The 15,142-nt window shown below is 36.2% G+C and overlaps 1 protein-coding gene across 4 annotated transcripts in view; it reads right to left on the bottom strand.

Moving 5' to 3' along the window:
• The window catches only part of LOC128263642 (rho GTPase-activating protein conundrum), a 33,625-nt gene extending 19,026 nt beyond the window's left edge, over window positions 1–14,599 (bottom strand). For 2 of the 4 annotated variants that reach the window (XM_052998717.1, XM_052998713.1), the window contains exon 1: window positions 14,237–14,599. The gene's annotated coding sequence lies outside the window, so the exon portion shown is untranslated. The remainder of the gene's footprint in view (window positions 1–14,236) is intronic. The other 2 variants (XM_052998714.1, XM_052998716.1) reach the window with 2 other exon arrangements.
• Window positions 14,600–15,142: the final 543 nt, after the last annotated feature.

Genomic DNA, 15,142 nt, shown 5'->3' on the forward strand with positions numbered 1-15,142 from the left:
AATGATTGGTATATAATATTTTAGTTAGTAAATATGATGAAACGGTATCGTTTTAATTTGTATCCCAAAATGAAATTACCTTTGAAAAAGACAAAGTTTTTTTTAGAAGAGGTCGATAGATAAAAATATAAAAACACGCTTACGTTAAGTTTTACTTTATGGTAAAATTGGCCACACTACTGAAAAAAACTTTTGCTCCATTTCTCCCAATTCTTCTTAAATATTCTGTTTTATCCCTTGCAACTTAAGAGCGTACTTCTCTTACTAAGCTTATTACTATTTTTCGGATTTGTACTATCTGTACTTGCGATTCTATCCACTCAATACAGCAGTGGTACACCGATTTTTAATTGTGGTTTTTATACAATTTTTTTTTTTAATATGTATATTCAAAAAATTTGTATCCTAGATGAGTTCATATTGTGCTGCTTTCGCTAACTTGGTGCATTCTAGATGCGTTTAGTAAGGTCGCACAAGTAGCAAAATAGTCGACAAACAACTAGTACTCTGGTCTAGAAATTTGACAAAACCGTTTTTTTTATGTTTTGAATATTTAGACTTTTAAAAATATGATCCTTTAAAGATTTTTTTAAAATTGACTTGCCGTTCGAGCCATTATTAATGTTTCTTACACTTTAAACGCGTTTTTTTCGAAACTACTTTTTTTGAGGTGATTGATTTGGTATATATCTTGTTTATACTACTCTCTTTCGCGTATGTCTCGGACTTGAAATATTTTGATTAAAATATTTTTAAAATGTTCATAAAGGTCGAAAACAATTGGTTAAAAAACGTTTTTTGTTCTTAAGTCGACGCCCTTTTGTTATTTAAAAATTTTTTTTTGACAGTGGTCCACCCTTTGACGGCATCTTTTTCTAATAAAGAATTATTTTGATCACTTTTACGGATCTCTACAAGGCCTGAAATCATGTCAACCAGGACGCAGCGATTTGTTCCAAAACCTCACTCCAGAGGTCTGTATCTCGGCAAATATTGAGTTTTTTTTTTTGTATTAAAATGTAAATAACAACCATAAAAAAACTGTATTTTAAAAATGTTTTTCGTATCTTTTTTTTCTTACTTGAAAAAATGCATAAAATTCAAGCTTGTAGACTACCCCCTCAATTGGATGTGTCCGAGCTGCAGGCACATTGAAGTCGGCATGAAATCGTGAGGCAAACCTACTTGGAGTTCCAAGCCCCATCATTTTGTGAGCTTCACAAAAACTTAAGTTCTGACGAATCGCACTTCAAGCACTTAAAAGTGTACAGTGTTGCCCAACATCCGAACAAAAAATACTTGCTTTTTGCCTAACAACAACATTATTGTTCTAGAGCGGTAACATCGATGGACTTAAATAAAACCTCTCCCTCCTTCACCACAGTTGTATAATCAAATGACCTCAACCCAGTTCCTCCCACCTCCTACATGACGGAGGTTCGTGGTGATTTGAATCCTTGCGTTGGTGAAAAAGTTGGTGCCGGCGAGATGCAGTGTCGATTTCACCAACTGGCGGTACCAACTTGGCTCCAACTAAATGTTTCTCAACCTCGGCTGATGAAGAACTTATTTCTGATGAGATTTCGCTGGCTTTACTAACTGGTTCACCGGTGACGGCTCTGGTTGCTCTTCCTCGGCGTCCAACAATAATAATATTTTATTCATAATAATTTTATAATGTACCAATATCTTGGATTATAACGATTTAAACAATTAAAATGGTTAAACACAATTAAAATTACACTGCGAATCATTAAAAACTAAATCACACAACATTCGAAACAAGTGTTCTAAAAAGTGTAAACAAAAAAAAAGCCAAACCGCTGTTTTTGTTTCCGAGCGCTCCCCTAAAAAGCAATCGTCGGTAGGGTATGCAAGCAAAATCCGCTCGCATAACAACAGCAAAAGCTGATTCAGTTTGGAGCTAGGAGCACTTAGGAGCAGTTGGAGTCTTAAGTGACACCGACTACGATATGCCCTGTTCCCATCTCAGTAAATGATTTCTATTAATTCGAACACATACAAATATGAAAACATTTTACTGCTACTACTGATTTGAATTTGTAAACAAAAATAAAATGTATGCTGAAATATTAAAAAATATATTATAACATATAATATTCTTATTTTAAACATAAGCCCAACAGCAAATATTCTCATATTGTTAGGGCACCAAGTATGAAAAGTATTCTTGATGCGTTGAAATAAAAATAAACGCACACATTCACCCGTGTATGAGAACCCAGTCGGAAGTTAGAGAACGTATTCCAATAAAAAAAAGCTTCTTTCATGCATGCTTTGCAAGCGAAAAAGAACGTAATAAGCTATAAAGAAGCATTGTTAATGCATTCTAAAGAGTTTTTGTGAAATCGTCCCTTCTACTATAATGCATAAAAAAGCCTTCTTTTGCAATGTAAACAAAAAGCTGAAACCCGAAAGCTGCCGATCGTCCGATATTTTTGAGATCGTGTTTTTCACCGAAAACCTCGCCTACGAAAGAACGCAAAAAGAAGTCTTGTTTCGGAATGGACAAAAGAATGGGAAACCAATTTAATCTATTTTTCTTAATGAACAGCAGCGGCGTAAATATATTCACTTTTTATCTTTAAAAACAATATGTAAACGCTTTGTTATGTTGGTGGTATATGACTTGTTAAACTTTTCCTAAAATTAATTCTGCAAAAAGTATTAATATTTAATATATTTTATATTGTATTAGAAAAATATTAATTTGAATCAGTTTTTTATATATTTTAATTTTAGGTAATAATTTATACACGAATACATGATTTCTTTTCAAAGCGTGGTTTTGTTTTGAATTATTATTTTACATTGCCGGCGCTATAGTTTCCTCCGCCACTGTATTCACAAGGAGTAACCGAAAAAAACGGTACTCTGTAAACGACAAAAACAAAAGGGAAAATGCAAGAATGCGCGCGGTCTTTTTCGTTTCTTTTGCATTTCTCGCCACTTTCATTTTGATTTTCAATTGAAATAACTGGTGCCTCTTTGATTTGTGAAATTAATATATTCTTTGCGGTTTTAATTTTCAAGTAAGTATAGTGTTGATATAAACAAACTAAATAGGAGTTCCAATACTGTTAATAAAATAACATGAACTAAACAATTGATTCATTAAAACAATAAGTGATAAATTTATAAACACTTATCAACAGTCTTAAAAACAGTGTACGGTCAAAACAAATGTAAACAAATTGTTCCTAAAACTGTGTGTGGCTGTTAATCAAACAAATAAAAATAATTATTTTTTTGAGCGTACACTGCAATAAGACTTGAGTTTTAATTTAAATTATGCGTTTTAAATAATATTTTCGTTTAATTCTAGAAAAACTATTTCAAAACAAAAGGTAATTTATATATATGTCGCAGAATAATTTAAACATTCAAATTATAACGATTATTTGTTGGTACACATTTGTTTTATTTTTTTGTGGTTCCCCTTTCTTTCGTGCGAGGCAGATACATAGTTCTGTCAACGTAGTCTGGCCGTGGGCATGAGTGAGACAGATAGTGCTCGTCATAACTCACCACACTGTGCGTGTGTATTGGAGGGTGAGAAGGAATGGAAAAGGGATCGACATGAATTAAAGAGGGAGTCGAGTTGTGAAATTCAATCAACATGCCACGCGCCAGAAAACGTTTCGCCGAAAGTCCGGTCAAAGACTCGGATAATGAATCCTCGTCATCAGAAGTGGGATTTCCTCCGCCTCCAGCCGACGATGCAAATCTTTTGTCAATTTTGGAGATGCAAAATCGTAATTTCGCTGAGCTAATAAAACAAGTGCAGTGCTCTCAAAATGAACCAAAAGATGCCAAAAACATTGTTCTGCCAAAGTTCAACCCTGATCGTGCAGGATCAGACGCTCTCTCCTGGTGTTCAACGGTCGACTACATCTTGTCCGAAAACCAGCTAGTGGGCAGCGCTCTTGTAATGTCCCTCAGCAAATCACTGGAAGGCACCGCATCTCACTGGCTCTCGCAGACATGTTTTCCCGGCATTACGTGGACGCAGTTCCGAGAATTATTTTTGCAATATTTTTCTGGAACGGAGACTTTGGCCGCAACCGTTATGAATTTGCTAAATGCACGCCCAAACGAAGGAGAGTGCTTGTCGCTGTATGGAAGCAGAATGGTCACATCACTTATGGCCCGCTGGAAGTCACTTAGCGTCGAGCAGATTGCAGTATCCGTTACGTTGGCACATGCAGCTGGGATAGACAAACGATTGCGCCGTTTGGTTTTTACGACGGATATCAAAACCAGAAACGAGCTGCATCAGGAACTCAAAGCCTTTTCGTTCGACACTAGACAGAACCAGCATTCGAGTGACAACTTATCAGCACCCCAAGGAAAAAGAGTCAGGACTATGTCTCACATCACGTGTCATAATTGTGGCAAACCCGGACACAAGAAGGCGGAATGTCGCTTTAATAAAGAGGCAACTCAGCGTCAGCAGCCCCGTAATCAACAATTTGGAGCAAAAGATCGATCATCCGTGATCTGCTATAAATGTGGAAAAGCTGGACATGTATCTACTGTGTGCCCAGATCGTCAGGAGCGTCCGCCGATGAAGAGCAATACCATCAAAGACGTAAACATATGCACAGTACTTGAGCCCTTAGGAACGTTGCTGCAGTTTGGTGAGTCGTTCCAATTTTACTTCGACTCCGGAGCCGAATGTTCACTCATCAAAGAGACTGTATCACTGAGATTATCCGGCACTAGAATAAACAACGTAGTGACATTGAGGGGTATAGGTGGCAACTCTGTTTGCAGCACTTTACAGATATTGGCGAATGTTTTAATTTGTGAGCGTTCTTTCGAAATCTTGTTTCACGTAGTTTTAGACAATCATATCAAATACGACGCTCTGATTGGCCGGGAAATTTTGAGCCAGGGCATCGGCGTGACAATTACATCAAGCGCGCTTACTATGTTTAACGAAAAGTCTGTATTACCTGTCGTAGTCTCCGAATGCACTCCTGACCTGGCTGGTGTCGATACCGATTTACATGGACAGGATAAAGACAAACTGCTCTCAATATTACAGGGGTATTCAAATTCTTTTATAAACGGTATACCACAGAGTCGCGTGACTACGGGACAGTTAGAGATTCGCTTGATTGATCAGAATAAGACGGTTCAGAGACGCCCTTATCGATTGAGTGTGGAAGAAAAAGAAAAGGTTAGACATTCCATTCAAGAGCTGTTGGAAGCAAACATAATAAGACACAGTTCCTCTCCTTTCGCGAGTCCGATGTTACTTGTCCGCAAGAAAAATGGTACAGACCGTCTGTGTGTTGATTATCGTGAGCTTAATGCCAATACCGTTTCCGACAAGTACCCATTGCCACTTATATCTGACCAGATAGCTAGGTTGAGTGGTGCTAGGTTTTTCACGTGCATTGACATGGCGAGTGGCTTCCATCAGATCCCAATACATCCAAGCTCTATTGAACGGACAGCGTTTGTAACCCCAGAAGGGCAGTATGAATACTTGGCTATGCCTTTTGGGCTTAAAAATGCGCCTTCTGTATTTCAGAGGGCCATTAATCGTGCCCTAGGCGATCTGACTCATACATATGCCATCGTTTATATGGACGATGTAATGATAGTTGCACGCACAAAGGAGGAAGCTTTTGACAGGCTAAAAATAACTCTACAAGCACTCGTCGAAGCAGGATTTTCTTTCAACATTAAAAAATGCTCCTTTCTTAAATCTTGTGTAGAATATTTGGGCTTCGAAGTTAGAGCAGGTGAAATTCGACCGAATCCTAGAAAAATACAAGCTCTTACAGATTTACCGCCTCCGCAATCTGTGACTCAACTGAGACAATTTATTGGACTGGTCTCGTATTTTCGTCAGTTTGTACCCAAGTTTTCACAGTTACTGAAACCACTCTATGCTCTAACTTCAAAAAGCATGTCATTTTCATGGGAATTAGAGCACGAGCAAATACGACAGAAGGTAATTTCAATCCTGACTAGTGAACCTGTTCTTACTATTTTTGATCCACAATTTCCTATTGAGCTTCATACAGATGCGAGTGCCGATGGCTATGGCGCAATTTTGTTGCACAAAATCGAAAACAAGCCACGAGTTATCGAATACTTTAGTAAACGGACTTCGTCAGCGGAATCGCGTTATCACTCGTATGAGTTGGAAACACTTGCAGTTTTCAATTCTATTAAGCACTTTCGCCATTACTTGCATGGTCGACATTTTATCGTTTTTACCGATTGCAATTCTCTCAAGGCATCTCGCACAAAAGCGGAACTGACTCCAAGAGTCCATAGGTGGTGGTCGTACATGCAATCTTTTGAGCTTGACATTCAGTATAGGCCAGGCGAACGAATGGCTCATGTAGATTTTCTGTCTCGAAATCCCATATCAAAAGATCGCATCCAGTCAAAAGGTACAGTGGAGAAACATATAAATTTAGCAGAGATTACTGACAAATGGTTGTTAGCTGAGCAGCAACGAGACGTAGAAACGTCGTCTATTGTTTCTAAATTGCGTAACGATGATCTTTCTGAGGATTTGGCCAAAACGTTCGAGTTAAGGGCAGGAACGCTGTATAGGAAAATTCAAAGAAACGGAAAGACTCGTTGTCTCCCTATCATCCCAAAGCCATTTAGGTGGTCAGCTGTAAACAATGTGCACGAGTCAATTATGCACCTTGGTTGGGAAAAAACCCTTGAGAAAATGTACGAATACTATTGGTTTGACAAGATGTCCAAATACGTTCGCAAATTTGTCGACAACTGTATTACATGCAGATTGTCAAAGCCCCCATCTGGTAGGGTACAAGCGGAATTGCATCCCATACCAAAGGTTAACATCCCGTGGCATACAGTCCACATCGACATCACAGGGAAGCTTAGTGGTAAAAATGAACAGAAGGAATACATAATCGTGTCAATAGACGCCTTCACGAAGTTTGTCTTTTTATCTCATACATCGAGGCTAGACACCGAGAGCTGTATTAAGGCATTAAGATCACAAATATCATTGTTCGGCGTACCCTCTCGTCTGATCGCAGATCAGGGACGTAGTTTTTCAAGCACAGCATTCCGTGATTTCTGTTCGGTTCAAAAGATAGATTTGCATCTGATCGCCACGGGTGCTAGTCGGGCCAATGGCCAAGTAGAGCGAGTTATGAGTACTCTAAAGTCCATGCTAACAGCGGTTGAGACAGGTCAGGGGTCATGGCAAGATGCTTTATGCGAAATTCAACTGGCTCTTAATTGTACGCCCAATAGAGTGACTAAGGTTAGCCCTTTAGAACTACTTATTGGCAAAGAAGCAAGGCCGTTTGGTCTCGTACCTGTTGTTGAAAATAAGAACGATGTTGATATTGATAAAGTTAGAGAAATGGCTAAGCAAAACATGGAAAAGAATGCCAATTATGATAAGGCTAGATTTGATAAAGATAAGGCTACTATTGTAAGACATAAAGTTGGTGATCACGTTTTGCTTAAGAACGAAGAGCGACATCAGACAAAATTAGACCCTAAGTTTAGAGGACCGTTTTTAGTAACCGAAATATTGGAAGGAGATCGGTATAAACTTAAGGCACTAACTAATAATAGAACATATAAATATTCTCACGAATTTTTGAGGCGTATGCCTGAGAAGGGGATTACCACGGAGTTGGATGATGAGTGTGATGATGAAGAAATCACAGAACTAAATGATGAAGTCAGTGATGAAGATGCCACAGATCAAGCCGGCGAGGGCTGTGATCTTGAAATAGAATAAAGACCTTTCCGGATCGGTTCCATGTTTCATGACTTTCTGTAGAGGTGAGCGCCCGAGTTATGTGGTTCTCCATTTGCTGCATTAATATTGAAATTTTGGTAATGATCGGACGTCAGTTATTTGGCCGGCTTATAAATTAAACTGTGAGCTATTTGCGATGGCCGGTTTGTCTGGATATAAGCTGTGGGCTAAATTAACTTGTTTATTGGCTGGCCAGTTTATTTTGTTAATGACTGTGTGCTAGTTGTTGGCATGATTTTTGTAAATGAAATGAAGAATATGGTCGCCTTATGAAAGAAAAGGCTGAATAATTTTAATTGTTTGAATTTAAGTTGGTGGTAATCCGAATCTCATGGCAAACGTTGTATAAGAGTAAGAAATAATTTGTTCAATTTTTATTAAGAAGAAAAATGTATTTTTGCGAAACCTGCTTGAATTTGAATTTGTATTAAAAGGAAAATAATAATAATAATAATAAGAGGATATTTTGTAAAACCTTTATATTGTAAACTCACGAGGACGTGAGATAGGTCAGGAAGGCCGTGTCGCAGAATAATTTAAACATTCAAATTATAACGATTATTTGTTGGTACACATTTGTTTTATTTTTTTGTGGTTCCCCTTTCTTTCGTGCGAGGCAGATACATAGTTCTGTCAACGTAGTCTGGCCGTGGGCATGAGTGAGACAGATAGTGCTCGTCATAACTCACCACACTGTGCGTGTGTATTGGAGGGTGAGAAGGAATGGAAAAGGGATCGACATGAATTAAAGAGGGAGTCGAGTTGTGAAATTCAATCAACATGCCACGCGCCAGAAAACGTTTCGCCGAAAGTCCGGTCAAAGACTCGGATAATGAATCCTCGTCATATATTTCATAAATTTATATTTTTTGTTTTGTGAACTTGTTTTTTTTATTTGTGTGCTCTCTTTTTTCTCACTTCCTTTTACTTCTACCTAGGGTGGACTTACATCTACATACAAGTTGTGTTTTTTAGGGTGGACCTAAGAACACAATTGAAGTGAACAAAAATGTAAGTAAAATAAACATGAATTTAAATAATTAGACATTACATAATTAAAAAATTTAATAATTTAATTGAAAAGAGATGTTTTACAAAATAAACAAAACTAATATAATTTAAAATGAGGGGAATGTCGCGGTTGAATATTCACCGTTTAACGTAAAAACAAAAGGAAAAGCTTCATCAATCAGCTGCTTGAGCTCTTACTTTTTATACAGAAAATAATTCTGGAAATGAATGCCCAAATTTATGTGAACCCGAATCGGATAAAAGTGCATCAAGCTATTCTTTTGAATATGATACCTATGAATCTCCGTGAAAAATTATTAGAATGGTACCATAATAATAATGTTACAAGAGATCAACTTGATGCACTTTTAAAAATTTTGAATTCGGAAAATCTACATCTTCAGTAGGATATTAAGTCCAAGTTTGATAATGGAGCTTAACTATGGCGGTACTAGGGACAGGGAAAGTTTTGCGTCCAACATTCATTTAAATGAAACATTATTCGGTAAGTGTTTTACAAACTTACAATCATATTTTTAAAAAATTACATATTTCCTTTTCATTATTATATTTTATATTATATTTTCTCATTATTATATTTTTAGAGTCACAAAGCAGGGACGGCCACCGCTTCAACGACCACATAAAATACCTTTGACTGCCCTTCACTAGGGCTAAGAACAAAACTTACAAGGCTAAAAGTATAGCAGAAAGGATGAGAGAAGAAAAAAACGACCCGGAGTAATTATAGTAATTATAATTAATTACAATAAATTTTAAATTAAACGTTTATAAAAAAAAAATTAAATAAATAAAAATTGGAATTGAAAAAAGAAACGGTTCCCAATAGCTTTTTTGGGAACGATAATATTTGCATTCTTGGGTAAGACTATTAGAAGGCATGTTTTGGAATCATACTAAATGTGTTCTTGTGGAAGGGATCAATATTCATTCTTTAAATGTGTGACGCAATGCTTGCTTTGGAAGCTTTCCAGGAAGGTTCCCGAGGAACGTTTTTAAATTCATTCTAACAGTGCGCTGTAGAATGCTTCCTTCGTAAAGTACAAATGGAAGGGAAAGCGGAGCGTTTCCGAAGTGGAAACTACCTTCCAATGGAACGTATTAAGATTCGATCTTAGATCGGCTCTAAAAGAAGGCTTGCTTCTTGTCCTGTCTCGAACAAAAGGAAAGGGAGCTTTCAGGGATCTGGAATGCGTTTTTCGCATGCAAAGGAAGCGTAAAAGAACACATCCTGGAAGCGTGTTTTTTCGGACTGGGAATGCTTGATCACGCATGCATACAGAGACCAATTCGAGCGCAGGGCATCCTTTTTCAAAATAAGCCTCTCTGCGATTGAACGACCGAACTCTTGCAATGAATGCGCGAGAATAAAAATGAGAATAAGAATGAGAGAGCAAAATACAGGAAAGCTCACGAAGCGCCGGGGCCTGCTGTTGAGAGCTCCTGGGCCTGCCGCTAAGAAATTTTTGTGTCCATTTTCGTTGTATGAAATGACCAGTCTATATGTTTTAAGGGTTAGTGTAACTAATAATCTTCTTGACTTTACCTCATTAGTAAATCGTAGTTATTTAAACTAAATAAGTGATGTTATTTTTACACATTTTTCAAAAGTTCTTGACTCGGTTAGCCACCTAAGTATCCTTTGTTCAAATACTATTTCTAATGGGATTTTCTCCTAGATTGTTAATGTGGATACATTCAAGGCTTTTGAATCGCTCTCAGAAAGTGGAATACAACGATATAACTCCAAAACCTTTATTATTTGGCTTGTTGATAAACGACCTACCTAAAATTAATAAGTACGAAACTGTTTCAATTTTTGCAAATTATGTTAAATTGTGAATGCCGATATCATTGCCTCATCCTCGCCTTTTGGTAAACTCAATCATTTTTGTCTTAATTATGCTAAATGTAGCTTTATGACTTTGTATCGTAGTAATCCGTCGTTGTATTCGCACTCTGTTGACAACAATGTCCTCGAGCGTATTTCTACTGTTCAAGAATTGTGTGTTTTATTTTACCATAACATTTTTTGTAACAATTTCATATCGATTAAAAACCTGCTGGGCTTAATGAACCGTTGGTCTGAGAGTATGATGAGCCTTACGCAACCAAGCTTTTGTACTTTTCTTTTGTTCAGTCTTCAATGGAGTATTGTTAGTGCATATGGTCTCAACAGACTGTCAATGAACAAAATGTTAGATTCCGTTAAAAAACATTTTTTTTTGTTAACTCTAAGCGGTTTTAACGCTGGCTTCGGTTTCCATCCTATGGTGCTAGCTAACTCTTGCTTGATTTGCCCACATTAAATCAATCGTAGAACCTGTCATGGTGTAATGCTCTTGATCAAACTAATTAATATTGATGTCGAATCCTTCTTTCTTCTTAGTTCCCTTACCTTGTATGTACCATGCATAATGATAAAAATAATTTTCTCAGCCATGTCTTGATGTGCAAAGTCTGCTCAGTGGTTTATTAAATTTGGCAATATAGAAATATATAAGAAAGTATTAAGTGATTTCAATCAGTTAATTTCTTAAGTAACAAAAAATAAATAAATAAACAAGTAAACAAAATCTATCTAACTGATTGGTTAATTAAAAATTAATTATGCTGAAAAAATGTTTACATTATATCAGAGTTTGTTTTTAAATGCGTTCTTTCTGCTCAGTAAGCTGAAATCGGCGTCTAGGTGGCGTCATCTGTGAAGAGCAGTTAACGGTTACTTAGTTCTGTCTCTCTACATCAGCGCTCTCCACGGCGTTATCTATGAGCAGCGGAAGCGCGGCGGCAAATGACTTAATAGCTCAATAACTTCTTAAATAATATCTGTTCAGTTTACTGCTTGTCCCACTGGAATCGCACATCAGCAAACATCTGAAGGATCAACAATTTCAGAAACAGCAGAGGGATTTCGAAGGTGCAACAGAGCGAGAGAATACCGAACGACAGAGAACGGACGCCGCTGACATAGTTTTTACAACCTTAAACTTATGAATAATTAAATTTTCTTGAAATCTATTGTCTGCATTTGTAATCGATAAGTCAGATGGACACATTCCCGAATTCCGACCCTAACAGTATTATTAGGAGAGTCGATCTAGGCAGGTCCGATTGTTTGACCACTCGATTCTACGCAAACTATCCCATCAGTTTAAAACTATTAGTATAAGTTAAAACGAGCCGGATCGGACGACTATTTCATACAGCTCACATGGGAAAATATATTTAATAATTTCGCTGCTTTCCAATTGATTTAAATATACTTCGATGCAAAGTAATGGTTTATTTAAATCAGACCACGATATCAAATAGCTGCTGGTAAAACGTAAATGCATAAAAATCTAAATATTGTTTTAAAATATTTTTAATTTTTAGAATACTTGCAAGGATATATATACTAGGACTTGCCGAATTTTGCTTCCTTTCTTGTTAGTTAAGCTTTCAAGTCTTGCCAAACGTAGTTTGTTAAAACAAAATTAGTACTGAAGCATCGGTAAAAGTTTTTTTTTTTTAAACCATGGTCACAATGTTGGGGCACTTTGACTATATTTCAAACAAAAACACCTCTTAACGAGGTAAAAAAGGTTGTGCCGATCGCACCTTCAACATATAAAATGTCTGACATCAAATTTTTTGACGAAATATGACCAAGCATTTGGCTAAATAAATACACTTTTTAGATGTTCCCATTCGTCACGCTGAATTAAAAAATGCCTGTGTAGGCAAAATACCTGGATGAAGCGTTCCGGTGAATGCCTATATTTCAAGAGTATCCAGGTATCCAGACATCTGGCCTTCAAACTATAAAAGCTTCTTAAAAAGTGTTTGTGATTGATAAAATAAACGCTTTGAGAGCTCGATAGATATGGAGACCGACAAGAAAAAAATTCGCTATATTTTACAATTTTTCTTTGACAAAGGCGAAAACGCAAGTCAGGCAGCTGAAAATGTAAATTGAGTATATGGCCCTAATACTGTAACTGCCAAGATGAGGCACGCTGCGGAAGGCCAATCGTCAAAAATACCGACAAAGTAATGGAAATCGTTGAATCTGACCGTCAATCAAGCAGTAAATCAATAGCCCAGGACTCACATTGCTCAAAAAACAGTTTGGAACCATTTAACAAAGGCTGGATACACAACATGCCACATGAGCTATAAAAAAAAACTGTTTTTGGACCGACTTTCGATCTAATAATCGCTGCTGAATGGATGGTGACTGATGATAAAAGTGGGTCACTTACGACAACGTGAGGCGAAAACGGTCGTGGTCGAAGAAGGATGAGCCGGTCCAGGCGTTGGCTAAGCCAGGATTGACGGCCAGAAAGGTTTTGCTGTGTGAAGCGCCCCGCTTTAGCCAATAGGAAAGGAATTGTTTTCTATCAGGACAACGCAAGACCACACACATCAATAGCGACTCGCCAGAAGCTCCGAGTGCTTGGATGGGAGGTTATTTTGCACCCACCTTATAGGCCGGACATCGCGTTGAAAAAACGTGGTTTTGAGAAGTTTCTTCAATAAAATGTATTATTGTTACGGTCCATGATTTTTAATATCACTATAACACAACAGTATTTTTTAATATGATCCTCCAACACTTTTGCGAAATATTAATAAAATGTATTTTATTTAAATGCATTTAATCAAAGAGTACGAATAATTTTTTGGGTAAGTGCGTTTTTGATACACTTAATAAAATTAACTATATTTTTTAAATTGTCAACAGCTTTTTTTTAATTTTTTAAGACTTGTTGGTTGTTAATCTCTCTTTTTTTTTGTTGATTGTTCTAAGTACTTAAAAACGATGGTCCTTATAGAGTCTTTGGTTCTACATGGTACAAACATTTCATATATGTATGTAAGTCAAGGGTGTACCAAACGAGAATGAAAACTTAGTTTAGCCTGCCGAAGCTTTTGATATGTACATACATCTATGTATGTATATACATATGTATGTATATTAACATGTGTAGCTTGTGGTTAGAGGAACAATTTATTTGTCAACATCAATTTACATATGTGTATTATATATATGTATATAATTTAGCCAATGAACAGCTACTTTCTTTCTTTTCGATGAATGTGCAGTCATACGTGTTTTAGGCTTTTCCCTTTTTTCTAATATTGATAAAAATTAATGATTACGCTTGTAACGTGAACTGTACGTGCTACATATATGAAAACGTTACAAACGTATTTATTTTAATCATGTGTAAATATATATCAATTCTTTTACCTTTGAATATACATACATATCTACATACAAAAAGTATTGAGTAAAATATATGTACAATAATAAAATACCACCAAAAAACACAAAACATACGTATGTATGTACATACATGCGCATTTACATTTGTGTACATAATGTGAGTAAAGGCTGATTGCTCAATTTACCTTTTGCGTATCTTCTAAAATCTGGTACTTTCAAACTATAGAGTAACTATGTAACTTAAAAAATAACTTTTGTATTTTATTTTATATAAACAAAAATTAAGTTAAACACAGATATATATGTACACACGTACATTCATATTTAATGCAACAACTATCCGCAACAAAAACTCAAAATCAACTGAGGAAGAACAGATTATTAACTCAATTTTTCACTTGAATTGGCCGTTTATTTGCACATTCACGGTTGAGTTTGCACAAAAATACATTTTTATTATACACTAAAGTTTTATTGAAGCAAAAGGTTAGATGAATGTACATATGTTTATTTCAAAATGTTTGTGCCTAATGTTTGAGGCTTGTTTCAAGGCTTACTTACAAAGTGCATTTAATTTATCTATGACATCCCCCAACCCTACAAAGCTTTCTAAATCAGTTTGGTAAATTTGAGACTTATTTTATTTATATATATATAAATATTTTTTTGACTGCAAGCAAACAATACTTAAAATATATTAGTCCGTAATTTTTTTATTTATGCCCGTGCAGAATGTATTAAAATTTCAGGCAGTATCTTCTCGGTATTTGGCATATCGCTCTACTATCACCTCTAACAACAACAAACTTAACAAATAACAGCTGACAAACGAGGGCGGGAGGATATAGATTTTAATTTTTTCATTTTAGCAAAAGAGTCTCATGATAAAATTGTAATGGCTGTTTTATATTATAATTAAATTAAATTTTATGTTATAATTTTTATTAGCTTCACAGTTGCTTTCCCAGATTTTGTTAGTTGTAATACACAACTCAAAACATAAATAGTCCCAAAGCGAAACGCATATACCCGAGTTTAATTGCGTTAACTGCGATAACGATAGAAAACTCGCGTAAAAAAGACCAACACAT

The sequence above is a fragment of the Drosophila gunungcola genome, unplaced genomic scaffold (genome assembly GCF_025200985.1).
Source record: "Drosophila gunungcola strain Sukarami unplaced genomic scaffold, Dgunungcola_SK_2 000010F, whole genome shotgun sequence".
NCBI lineage: Eukaryota > Metazoa > Arthropoda > Insecta > Diptera > Drosophilidae > Drosophila > Drosophila gunungcola.